Below are 13,926 nucleotides of genomic sequence, written 5' to 3' on the forward strand. Positions count from 1 at the left end.
CTCTTAATGACTTGGTTGAGGAGAGCTACCATGCAGCTCAGACTTTTACATGACACATTAATGAGCTTCTATCTTATTTAAGCTAATGCTAACTTGAGGTCTTTGTCACATCAGCTGAATCGTAGTCTAACAAATGCCATACCCTTTAAACATTATTATCCAAAAGGGCAAGAATCTTCTCCTAGCTCCAACATAAAGATTCTTAGAGAACCCTGATGGCCTGCGTTTGGTCACTTGCTTACCTTTGAATCAATCAACAATAGCAAGGGAGTTAAAAAAATTATTGTCTAGATCACACACCCATTCCTGTTACCAAATGAGTGCAATATTATGATTGGTAGTCCCAATAGAGTCATATTGAATGGGAGAGCTGCCATTTCTAAAAAGAAGGATGGTGCTAAATAGTGAAAAATGAGAGATGTTTCCCTGGAGATTAGAAAACACAAGTGAGAAACTTTAATAGTAAAATATATGTTTATATATTTAAAAACACATGAGGAAAAACAACAATAAATAAAGCTTCTCTAATTAGCAGTGTCTGTCTCTCAACTACCATTACCAAAATCAAGAATAAAACAAGTCTTAAAATCTAGAACATCTCAGTATAATAACTGATGCTTTTCCTCAGAAATTGTCTTACTCATTATCCTAGAGACTTGGTAAGACTAAGGCAAGATTTCTAATCAGTGGTTTATCAATCTGCTCTTTGACTTTGATTTTGTTTCAAACAGCTGGTCCTGTTTTAGCGGGAGATTTTAAAGATCATGGACTTTGAATTGGAGTTGAAGATTCTAAATCCTCTCTGCTCCATTACTAAGTTTTCTACTCTTGATGATTACAAGTGTAAGTACCTTGTGCACAAAAATCGGGATATATGCCTAGCACACATAAAAGTACCTAATAGTCCCCATGACTTCTGTGTATCCTTTCACATTTGTTATTTGTGGACTTAACTCCAGTTTTATATCTTCTTTCTTTTTTTTCCCAAGGACTAATCTCTGCTTGATGTATCATTATCTGTTCCCTTTCCCTTGATATCTGGATTCATAAAGCCATCTCCCTTGGATATTCTTAAGGATGGCTTTGTTTTTCCTCTTGCTACATAAGTTAACATACTTAGAAGTTCACATTAGCTCCCAGAACTCTGTAAAGGTAAACTGCTCATGTAAGAGCCTCCCTATATCAAGCCATCTATTACTATGTCTTCGTCTGTGGCTATAGCCCATTTTACACCAGCATATTAAATAATAAAAGGGAGATAAATATTGAATCAAATCCATAATTCCAAATTTATTTGGTTTTTTATTTACTTATCCAATCATGACTCCCAGCCCAAAACAGTTCGAAATGTTATTTGTCAGAGACATAAATATCTAAGATGCTTTTCAATCCTTGAGTTAAACTTCTCAAAAGAGTCCACTAAAGAACAGGAAATGACTGCTTTTGCAAAAAAGAAATGAAGTTGAATGGGGAAAAAAATTGACATTGGTTCTAAACCAATTTTGAAAACCACATTTCCTGCATGGGTTCTATACTTGTAAAATATTCTCCAAATTCTATTTATCATATATTATTTGTTTAGACACAGTTATCAGATAGCTGATAACAGACAACATGTTTATTTTCATTTTTTTCCTCACTTTGAGGACTTTTCCACAGAAAGGCTAAATTTATTTGTACAAGTATGCAAAGGAAATATTATCCTCTAGAGATTTCCACCTTTTCGTTGAGATCAGAAGCTGGATATCTCTTAATTTTGATATGCTCTCCTTTAGCAACTAAGACAAGCAATCAATTTTGTTTGTAAAAGGATCCATAGAGAGGAGGGGCAGGGCAAGGTGGCCAAATGGAAGGCTCTACCAATCTTCCCCGTCCAGGAGTACCAGATTTAACAACTATCTACAAATAAAAAGCACCCTCATAAGAACCAAAAATCAAGTCAGCATTCACAGTACCCAATTTTAACTTATCACTGAAAGAGGCACAGAAGAGGGTGGGAAAGACAGCCTTGAATTGCAAATGCCACCCCTCCACCATCCCCTGGCAGCAGTCACATGGCACAGAGGGAGAATCTGTGGGTTGGGAGAGGGAGACTGCAGCAATTGTGAGATTTTGCATTAAACTCACTGTTGCCCTGTCACAGCAGAAAGCAACACCTGGCTGAACTTGTTGACACCTGCCTGTGAAGGGAACATTTACACAAGACTATCCCAGCAATTGAAACTTGAGTTCTGGCAAGCATCACCAACTCAGGCTAAAGTATTTTGGGATGCTACACAAACTTGAAAGGCAGTCTAGGCCACAAGGAATGCAGCTGTTAGGTGAGTCCTAGTTCTGAGCTAGCCTCAAAGCCAGCGGACTTGGGGGGCAGGTGATCTAGCAAGACACCAGCCAGGTGGCTAAGGGATTACTTGTGTCACCCCTCCCCCAACCTTAGGCTGCACAGCTTGTGGCTCCAAAGGAGATCCCTTTCTTCTGCTTGAGGGGAGAGGAGAGAGAAAAGAGGACTTTGTCTTGCATCTTGGATATCAGCTCAGCCACAGCAGGATAGGGTACCAGTCAGAGTTGTGAGGCCCCCTTTCTAGACGCTAGATCCCAGACAACATTGTTAGACACACCCATTTTTAGACGCCAGAGGAGAACCCACTGCCTTGAATGGAAGGCCCCAGTGCTGGCAGAAGCCATTGCCTGCAGACTAAATAGTCCTTGGGCCCTGAATAACCAGCAGTATATCCAGATAGTATATTGTGGATCTTGGGTGAGACTCTGACACTTGCTGGCTTCAAATTAGACTCAGTACCTTCCTAGCTAAGGAGGCTATAGGGAGACTCCTTCTGCTTGAGAAAGGCAGAGGGAAAAGCAAAGGGAACTCTGTCTTTCACCTTAGGTACCAGCTCAGCCATAGGAGGGCAGAGCACCACGCAGGCACTTGGGGTATGCAATTCTAGGACTTGGCTCTTGAATAACATTTTTCAACCTGCACCCCACTGCCCTGAAGGGTGAGTCCCAAGCCATGCAGCATTCACTACAAGCTGACTGAAGAGCTCTTAGGCCTTAGGGAACATGGGCAGTAGTCCAGCAATACTTCCCACGGACCAGTGGTAGATGGCCACAGGGTGAAGCTGCTCTGCCTGTGGAAAGGGGAGGAAAGAGTGAGAAGGACTGTGTCTTGTGATTTGAGTGCCAGATCAGCTGCAGTACAATCAAATGCCATGTAGATTTCTAAGGTTTTTGACTTTAGTCCTTGGCTCCCAGACGGCATGTCTTGTTCCCACCTGGGGCCTGGGGGAACTTGCTGCCCTGAAAAGAAGGGCACAAGCCTGGCTAGCTTCACCACCTGTTAATTGTAGAGACCCAGGGCCTTGAGCAAACATAGGCAGTAGCCAGACAGATATTATAGCAGACCTTGGGCAAGAGCCATTGCTGTGCTGGCTTGAGGTATGACCCAGTGCAGTCCCAGTGGTGATGGCCATAGGGGTGCTTATGTCACCTCACCCCGAGATCCAGGTGGCTTAGCACAGATTAAGATTCCATTTGTTTGGGAGAAAATAGGGGAAGAGAACAAGAGTCTTTGCCTGGTAATCTTGAGAATTTCTCCTGATCTTCACCAACACCATCAAGGTGGCCCCAGATTTCAGAAAAAATGAAAGCCTTTCTTCTATGAGTCTACAAAAACCCTAGTGTTACTGGGCTTAGGGTGTCCCCTAATGCATACACAGCTTAAATAGAAACACTCAAGTTCTTCTGAGTGCCTGGAAAGTGTTCCCAAGAAGGACAAGGACAAACAAGCCTAGATTGAGAAGGCAACAATAAATACCTTAAGTGCCCAGACATCGACAAATATTCACAAGCATTCAGATCATCCAGGAAAACATGGCCTTAACAAATGAACTAAATAAGGCACTAGGGACCAATCCTGGGCAAAAAGAGATACATGACTTTCAGAAAGAGACTTCAGAATAGCTCTTTGAAGCAACTCAAAGAAATTCAAGATAACTCAGAGAAGGAATTCAGAATCCTATCAGATAAATTTAACAAATATGTAGAAATAATTCAATAGAATCAATAAAAATTTCTGGAGTTAGAAAATGAAGTTGACATACTGAAGAATGCATCAGTGTGTCTTAATAGCAGAATTGATCAAGCAAGAAGTTGTGGGTTTTGAAGATAAACAAAATTGACAAACTTTTAGCCAGATTAAGAACAAAAAAATAGACTCCCCCCACAAAATAAAATAGAACATGAAAAAGAAGACGTTAACAACACATAGTGTAGAAATTCACTAGATCATTAGTGGCCACTAGGAGTAACCATATGTTAACAAATTGGAAAATCTAGAAGAAATTGATAAATTCCTAGACACATATAATGCACCAAGATTGAACTATGAAGAAATTAAAAACCTGAAAAGATCAATGACAAGTAACAAGATTGAAGCCATAATAAAACGTCTCCTAGCAAAGAAAAGCTTAGGACCTGATGGCTTCACTGCTGAATTATGCCAAACATTTAAAAAAGAACTAATACGAATCCTACTCAAATTGTTCCAAAAAGTAGAGGAGGAGGGAACATTTCCAAACTCATTCTGTCAGGCAAATATTATGCTGATACCAAAACCACATAAAGATACACCAACAACCAAACCTATAGGCCAATATCACTGAGGAATATTGTTGCAAAAAATGCTCAACAAAATACTAGCAAACCAAATTCAACAACACATAAAAGAGAGCATTCATCTTGACCAATTGGGATTTATCCCAAGGATGTAAGAATGGTTCAACATATGCAAATCAATTAATGTGAAACATCATATCAACAGAATAAAGAACAAAAACCATATTAGCATTTTAATTGATGCTGAAAAGGCATTTCATAAAATTCAACATCCCTTCATAATAAAACACTCAAGAAACTGGATATAAGATGAACATACCTCAATGTAAATAAAAGCCAGTATCCTACTGAATGGGGAAAAACTGAAAGCCTTTCTTCTAATATCTGGAACATGACAAGGATGCCCACTTTTACCACTGTTATTCAACATAGTACTGGAAATCCTAGCTAGATAAATCTGACAAGAGAAAGAAATAAACGGCATCCAAATTGGAAAGCAGTAAGTCAAATTATCTTTGTTTGCAGATTATATGATGTTATATTTGGAAAACACTAAAAACTCTGTCAAAAAACTGTTAGAACTGATAAATTCAGTAAACTTGCAAGATCGCCAACATTTCTATATGGCTAACAACAAACACACTGAAAAAGAATTCAAGAAAGTAATTCCATTTACAAGAGTACAAATAAAATAAAGCATCTAGGAATCCACCAAAAAAAGAAAGACATCTACAATAAAAAGCTATAAAATATTGATGCAAGAAATCAAAGAGAACACTAATAATGGAAAGATATTCTAGGTCATAGATTGGAAGAATGCATATTATTAAAATATCCATACTAACCAAAGCAAGCTACAGATTTATTGCAATCCATATCAAAATACCAGAGACATTCTTCATAGAAATAGAAAAAAAATATAAAACTTATGTAGAACCACAGAAGACCCAGAATACCCAAAGCTATCTTAAGCAAAAATAGCAAAACTGGAGGAATACATTATTTGACTTCAAATTACACTGCAGAGAAATAGTAACAAAATGGTATAGTGCTGGCATAAAAACAGATATATGGACCAGTAGAACAAATTAGAAAACCCAGAAATAAATTCATGCTTCCACAGTGAACTCACTTTTGACAAAGGTGCTAAGAACATACTTTGGGGAAAGGACAGTCTCTTCAATAAATGGTGCTGGGAAAACTGGCTATCTATATGCAGAAGAATGACATTAGACCTCTATATCTCACCATATACAAAAATCAAGTCAAAATGGATTACAGACTTAAATCTAAGTCCTCAAACTATGAAACTACTAAGAGAAAACATTGAAGAAACTCTCCTGGACATTGCACTGGGCAAAACTTTCTTGAGTAACACCTCATAAGCATAGGCATCCAAAGCAAAAATGGACAAAAGCAATTACATCAAGTTAAATAGCTTCTGCGCAGCACAAGATACAATCAATGAAGTAAGAGACAACCTAATGAATACAAGAAAATATTTGGGAACTACCCATCTGACAAGGGAGTAATAACTAGAATACATAAGGAGTTCAAACAACTCTATGGGGAAGAATCTAATAATCCATTTTAAAAATTAGCCAAAGATCTGAATAGAAATTTCTCAAAAGAAGACATACAAACTGAAAACAGGTATAAGAAAAGGTGTTCAATGTAGCTGATCATCAGAAAAATGCAAATCAAGACTACAATGTGATATCATCTCACTCCAGTTAAAATGGCTGTTATTCAAAAGTCAGGCAATAACAAATGCTGGTGAGGATGTGGAGAAAAGGGAACTCTAATGCACTTTTGGTGGAAATGTAAATTAGTACAGCCACTATGAAGAACAGTTTAGAGTTTCCTCAAATAATTAAAAACAGAGCTACCATACAATCCAGCAATCCCACTCCTAGGTATATACCCAAAAGAAAGGAAATTAGTTTATCGAATAGATATCCACACTTCTATATGTGTTGCAGCACTGTTCACAATAGCCAAGATCTGGAACAATCTAAGTGTCCATTAGCAGATGATTGGATAAAGAAAATATGGTACATGTATACAATGGAGTACCATTCAGCCATAAGAAAGAATGAGATCTTATCATTTGCAACAACATGGATGGAAATGGAGTTCATTATGTTAAGTAAAATAAGTCATGGGCAGAAAGACACAATTCACATGTTCTCACTTACTTGTGGGAGCTAAAAATTAAAACAATTGAATGTATGGAGATACAGAGTAGAAGAATGGTTACCAGAAGCTAGGAAGGGTAGTGGAATGTCAGGGGAATTTGGCAATAGTTAATGGATACAAAAAATAGAATGAATAAGACCTAGTATTTGCTAGCACAACTGGGTGACTCTAGTCAAAAATAATCTAATTATACAATTAAAAATAACTAAAAGATGATAATTGAATTGTTTGTAATACCAAGGATAAATGCTTGAGGTACTGGACACCCCATTTACCCTGATGTGATTATTACACATTGCATGGCTGTATCAAAATATCTTATATAATCCATAAATATATGCACCTACTATGTACTCAAAAAAATTAGAAATTAAGAATTAAGGAAGAAGAATCCATAATTCCATTTGGTTTATGGCATAACAATTATAATTTTCTTAAGTATGTTGGAGTAGCTACTCCAAATCTGGTAATAAGAAATTTTCTCTTAATTCCTCAAATATAACTGTCTCTTATAATAAAGACAGAAGAGTTTTTTTTGGACACTTAACCAAAACTCATTGTTATAAAGGAGAGAATGTGAGCAAAGATCAAAGAATTGACTTCTAAATTCAAATTGATAATTTAGTTTTTTCTAAACATAGGACCAACTCAAATAAGAATTATCATTGTTAATCTCTTAATCTCTCATCATTTAAACACTTCTGAATGTGCTTTGGCCAACAATATTTTATGTTGACTTTGTTTCTAAAAGTGGAAGTTAGAATAAAAGCCACTTAGTTTTTTTATTCATCCATTTATTCGTTTACTTAACAGAAATAAAATTTTAGTTGTCTACATACCCAAAAATAAGCTCAGTGTTGAGCAACATATAGAAATTTGAGAATAGCTGGATGTCCAATCTATTCAGAACTGTAGATAAAAATGAGAAGGAATCATAACTCACAAAAAAATTTCTAAGCACTTAATGTTGACTATAATGATTAAAGTTTGCATACTTAGAATGGAGAGATGTATTGTGTCTTAAGATAAGTAAGAAATTTAGCTTAATTTGTGCATTCAACTATACAAGGTGTTAATGCCCAGAAAAAATCAAGACTGTTGGATTTTATTTTTTCACACTCTCCATCACACCAACTTGGGTTGCCCTTCCGCCCCGGGAAAATGAAAACTCTGATAGACATAAAATAAGAAATAAATAGTGGGTTCCTGTTCACCAATGAAGATAGAAAGTTTTCAGTATTATAAATAGAAATTATAGTGTTAGTCCTGAGGTAAGATGGGGGATAAACAAGTTTTTTAAAGACCAAGAAGTAAAAGGATTGCAATTTTTCCATTAGTGTGAGAAATGAAAGTTTGTAGAAAAAGCTAGAAGGGCTAACATTTTGAAAGAAAATTGAATTCAGGAGCAAGAGCATCAGAGGGCCAACATAGAAGTAACAGCCTTCTTCAAGGTAGAGCTTTGCACACACTGTGTCCTTAGCTCTGAGTTTATGTATTCCTCGCTACAGACAGTATGTAAAATATATTGTTGCTATATATGCATGGAATAAAAGCCTGTTCGTTCACTGTGGCTTATCAAAATAGGATTAGGAAATGTTCTACTTAACAATGCATATGATCCAAAACAGACCCCTTTTACATAATTCAGTATCTATCCTAAAGAGCCAGATTTCACTCTCCTACCCTAGACTTATGATTAGCATGAGAGTTTAAAGCAAGGTTCAAAAGACCAGCTTATAAGGATATTCATCAAACTGAAATGTGTCCCATTATATTCTATGCTTAATACTCATGGCTATCAGATATTTCATCACTATGACATGCTTGATAAAAAATTTTGCTGGCTGATACTGTGCATGTTTCAGAGAGCTGATAAATTTTCTAAACCTATTTATAAGGTTGACACAAGGACCCCTGGACTTTCACATTATAAATAGCTCTCTAAATAATTATGTTTCACAAGAAATTTTAAAAGCCTACTCTACCATCATAAGAGATAAATCACTTGGAATTTTTGAAATATTAACAGACTCTAGAAACTGTTAACCTTAAATCACCAACTGGTAGTAAATAAAAGTCTGAACTTTCTTCTAAACCCTCAATATTTGAGGTTCATAAAATCCAGTTGAGTACAATTAATATTTTCAACTTGTAGACATGAAACTTGCTTCAAGTTTATAGAAAATAAGATGTATTTATTAATGCCATGTTTTACCACCTAGATTCTCCTCTTAGGACCTTGCCCTAGGACCTGGGAGTATTGGTTATTAAAGGCTCACAACTGAATCCTTTTTCAGGAACTACCTTCAGAGGCCAAATGAAGCTGCACCAACCAATGTTACATCCTTTCTCAGAGGAGGCACCCATCTAATAAAGTAATCTATCCCAGCTCCACAGCTCCCAAGGCACTAGATGAGGCCCCTGTTGTAACTACACTGAAGTTTAAATTCTCCCTATGCCCAACCGTGTTTGTTTTTCTTTTTTGAACTTCCTCGCTGGCATTGATTATACCAGCATTATTGAATAAAATTTCTGCATGTATATCTGTCTCAAAAAGGGACCATTCTAAATAAACTATATACTTGAATATATTCAAAGATAAAGCTAAAAGTTTGTGACCACACATAGTCTGATACTAGCTCTGTCTTTTCCCTTAACTAAGTCTGTGAGAAGAAAATTTTAACATAAATAAATAAAATTTATCATTGGTTTACTATGTGCTAGATGCTATTTTGAAATTTAACATAAAAAATTCTTTAAATCTCATAACACTATGATATATACGAGATTATTTTCTCCATTTTGTATATAAAAGAACTTGAGATACAGAGATACTAAGTGCATTGTTTACTACCACATAACTCATAAATGATGATACTTATTTAATGGGTAAAGAAAATAATGTAATTGATCTGCTTTCTATTTCCCTAGGCTTTATCTTATTTAAATGAGGATAATTGAATATTAGACCAAATTATAAAATTCCATGTTAAATTACACAGAGCAGGTGCTCAACAAATGTTTATGTAAGTGAGTAAATGAATGAATAAATGGATGACAAAATGTCATCTCTTCCTACTGCTATTCAACATCAGACTATGAAGTCCCACCTAATTGAATAAGAACAAAAAAAAAAAAAGCAAGAAAAAAAATGAAGGGTCTATCAAATAGAAAGGAAGGAATTAAATTACTTGGTTGCAGATGATATGATTGTCTATGTAGAAAATTTCAAAAAATTGACCAAACAAAATCCTGTAATTAATAAGAGAGTACAGCAAGGTATTAGAATTCATGGTTAATATACACATTTCAATTGGTTTTCTATATATCCACCAAGAACAATTAAGAATTTGAATTTTTAAAAATAATGTTATTTACAAGGCACGCCCAAAATTGAAATACTTAGGCAAATGCCTAACAAAATATGTATAGGTTCTATGTATAGAAAATGATGAAAATCTGATGAAAGATATCAAAGAAATTTTAAGTAAATGAAGACAGATTCTGTGTTCATGAATTGGAAAACTCAATATTGTTATCAATTCTCCCCAATTTAGTTTATAGACTCAACATAATCCCAATTAAAATCCCAGCAAGCTGTTTTATATGTATTGACAAATCATTTGTAAAGTAAAAGCAAAAGACCCACAATATTCAACACAACAGTGAAAAAAAACAAAACTAGAATACTGATGCTACTTGACTTTAAGACTTAATATAAAGCTAAAGTAACCAAGAGAACATGGTATTGGCAAAAGAGTAGATGTATAGATCGATAGAATGGACTAGACAGCAAAAAAAAAAAAAAAAAAGACTGTTACAAATATAGTCAACTGCTCTTTGACAAAAAAGCAAAGGCAATCCAATGGTCAAAGAATAATCTTTTCTTTTTTAAATTAATTTTAACTTTCATTTTAAGTTCTGGGATACACGTGGAAGATGTTCAGGTTTGTGATATAGGTAAACACGTGCCATGGTGGTTTGCTCCACCTATCAACCCATCACCTAGGTATTAAGCCTAGCATACATTACTATTTTTCCTAATGCTCTCCTGTCCCTGACATCACACTCCCCAACAGGCCCAGTGTGTGCTGTTTCCCTCCCTTTGTTCATGTATTCCAATTTTTCAGCTCCCACTTATAAGTGAGAACATGTGGTGTTTGGTTTTCTGTTTCTGCACTAGTTTGCTGAGGATAATAACCAGCTAGCATCATGATGACAGGATCAAATTCATACATAACAATATTAACCTTAAATGTAAATAGGCTAAATGATCCCATTAAAAGACACGAAATGGCAAACTGGATAAACAGCCAAGATCCATCAGTGTGCTATATTCAAGAGACCCATCTCACATGCAAAGACACACATAGACTCAAAATAAAGGGGTGGAGGAAAATTTATGAAGCAAATGAAAAGTTAAAAAAAAAAAGCAGAGGTTGCAATCCTAGTTTCTGACAAAACAGACTTTAAACAAACAAAGATAGAGGACAAAGAGGGCATTACATAATGGTAAAGGGGTCAAGGCAACAAGAAGACCTAACTATCCTAAATATATATGCACCCAATACAGGAGTGCCCAGACTCATAAAACAGTTCTTAGAAACCTACAAAGAGACTTAGACTCTCACACAATAATAGTGGGAGACTCTAACACCCTACTGTCAATATCAGACAGATCATCAGGACAGAAAATTAACAAAGATATTCAGGACCTGAACTCAGCTCTGGGTTAAGTAGACCTGATAGGTATTTACGGGACTCTCCACCTCAAAACAACAGAATATACATTCTTCTCAGTGCCACATGGCACTTATTCTAAACTTAATCACATAATTGGGAGTAAATCACTCCTCAGCAAATGCAAAGGAACTGAAATAATAACAAACAGTCTCTCAGACCACAGCACAATCAAATTAGAACCTAAGATTAAGAAATGCACTCAAAACTACACAACTACATGGAAATTGAACAAGCTGCTCCTAAATGACTATGGGGTAAATAATGAACCTAAGGCAGAAATAATTGAGAAGTTCTTAGAAACCAATGAGAGCAAAGAAAAAATGCACCAGAATCTCTGGGATGCAGCTAAAGCAGTGTTAAGAGAGAAATTTATAGCACGAAATGCCCATATCAAAAAGCAAAGAGATCTCAAATTGACATCCTAACATCACAACTAAAAGGACTAGAGAACCAAGAGAAAACAAGCCCAAAGCTAGCAGAAGACAAGAAATAACCAAGATCAGAGTGCAACTGAAGAAAATAGAGACATGAAAAAATGCTTAAAAAATTAATGAATCCTGGAGCTGTTTTTCTGAAAAAAATAATTAAATAGATGAACTGCTAGCCAGGCTAAAAAAGAAGAAAAGAAAGAAGAATCAAATAGACACAATAAAATATGATAAAGGGGATATCACTACTGATCTCACAGAAATACAAACAACCATCAGAGAATACTATAAATACCTCTATGCAAATAAACTAGAAGATCTAGAAGAAATGGATAGATTCCTGGACACATACACCCTCCTAAGACTGAACCAGGAAGAAGCTGAATCCTTGAAAAGACTAATAACAAGTTCTGAAATTGAGGCAAAAATAAATAGCCTACCAACCAAAAAAAGTCCAGGACCAGACTGATTTACAGCTGAATACTACCATAAATATAAAGAGGAGTTGATATCCTTTCTTCTGAAATTATTCCAAACAGTTGAAAAGGAAGGACTCCTCCCTAACTCATTCCATGTGGCCAGCATCATTCTGATACCATAACCTGTCAGAGATACAATAAAAAAAGAAAACTTCAGGCCAATATCCCTGATGAACATTGATGCCAAAATTTTCAATAAAATACTGGCAAAACAAATGCAGCAGCACATTAAAAAGCTTATGCACCACAATCAAGTTGGTTTCATCCCCGAGATGCAAGAATGGTTTAACATACACAAATCAATAAACGTAATTCACCACATAAACAGATCTAAAGACAAAAACCATGTGATTATCTCAATAGACACAGAAAAAAAACCTTCAATAAAATTCAACATCCTTTCATGTTAAAAACTCTCAATAAACTAGGTATTGAAGGAAACTACCCCAAAATAATAGGAGCTATTTATGAAAAATCCACTGCCAATATCATACTGAATGGGCAAAAGCTGAAAATATTCCCATTGAAAACCAGCACAAGACAAGGATGCCCCCTCTCACCACTCCTTTTCAACAAATTACTGGAAGTTCTGGACAGGACAATCAGGCAAGAGAAAGAAATAAAGAGTATTAAGTAGGAAGAGAGGAAGTCAAACGGTCTCTGTTTGCAGGTGACATGATCCTTTATCTAGAAAACCCCATCGTTTCAGCCCAAAAACTTTTTAAGCTGACAGGAAACTTCAGCAAATCTGAGGATACAAAACCAATGCACGAAAGTCACAAGCATTCCTATACACCAACAACAGGCAAGCAGAGAGCCAAATCATGAATGAACTCCCATTCACAATCGCTACAAAGAGGATAAAATACCTAGGTATACAGCTAACAAGCGAAGTGAAGGACCTCTTCAAGGAGAACTAGAAACCACTGCTCAAGGAAATCAGACAGGACACAAACAAATGGAAAAACGTTCTGTGCTCATGGATAAGAAGAATCTATATTGTGAAAATGGCCATACTGCCCAAAATCATTTATAGATTCAATGCTATTTCCATTAAACTACCATTGACATTCTTCTCAGATCTAGAAGAAACTATTTTAAAATTCCTATAGGGCTAAAAATAAACCTCTCTTCTAGCTATTTTGTAATGTACAATACCTTCCTGTTAACCATCATCAGAGCACTGTGCATTTTAACTTATTCTACCTATCTAATTTGTACCTATTGACCAACCTCTTTCCATTCTCCCCTCATCAATTTTCTTTCAAGTCACTACCAACCACTGTTCTACTCTCTACTTCTATGATAACAACTCTTTTTATTTATGTATGTATGTATTTATTTATTTGAGACAGAGTCTCACTCTGTCACCCAGGCTGTAGTGCAGTGGCACAATCTCAGTTCACTGCAACCTCTGCCTCCTGGGTTCAAGCAATTCTCCTGCCTCAGCCTCCCTAATA

The sequence above is a fragment of the Gorilla gorilla genome, chromosome 3 (genome assembly GCF_029281585.2).
Source record: "Gorilla gorilla gorilla isolate KB3781 chromosome 3, NHGRI_mGorGor1-v2.1_pri, whole genome shotgun sequence".
Taxonomy (NCBI): Eukaryota; Metazoa; Chordata; class Mammalia; order Primates; family Hominidae; genus Gorilla; species Gorilla gorilla.